Source organism: Corvus brachyrhynchos, unplaced genomic scaffold (assembly GCF_000691975.1).
Source record: "Corvus brachyrhynchos isolate BGI_N302 unplaced genomic scaffold, ASM69197v1 scaffold419, whole genome shotgun sequence".
Taxonomy (NCBI): domain Eukaryota; kingdom Metazoa; phylum Chordata; class Aves; order Passeriformes; family Corvidae; genus Corvus; species Corvus brachyrhynchos.
The window spans coordinates 37,548-37,895 of NW_008239763.1; positions in this window are offsets into that span (position 1 = coordinate 37,548).

The following is a 348-nucleotide window of genomic DNA, read 5'->3' on the forward strand; positions in this document are numbered from 1 at the left end:
TGTTAGCCCTGACTGAGCTGTGATGATCCAAGGACCAGCATTTGGACCTCCGGGATGGAGGATGGGACCCCCGGGATTGGGGGTGAGACCTCCGGGATCGAGGATGAGAGCCCCGGGATCGGGGATGAGAGCCCCGGGATCGGGGAAGGGTTCCCGGCCGTGGAGGAGGGGATGGAGAGCAGCTTCATGAACGTGAGTTCCTGGCGGCATTCCCGGGATTTGGGGTGGGACGGGGTGGGGGAAAGGGTTTGGGATGGGGACGCTGGGATGGGATGGGACGGAATTTGAGATGGAATATGGGATGGGATGGAATTTGAGATGGAATATGGGATGGGATGGGATGGGACG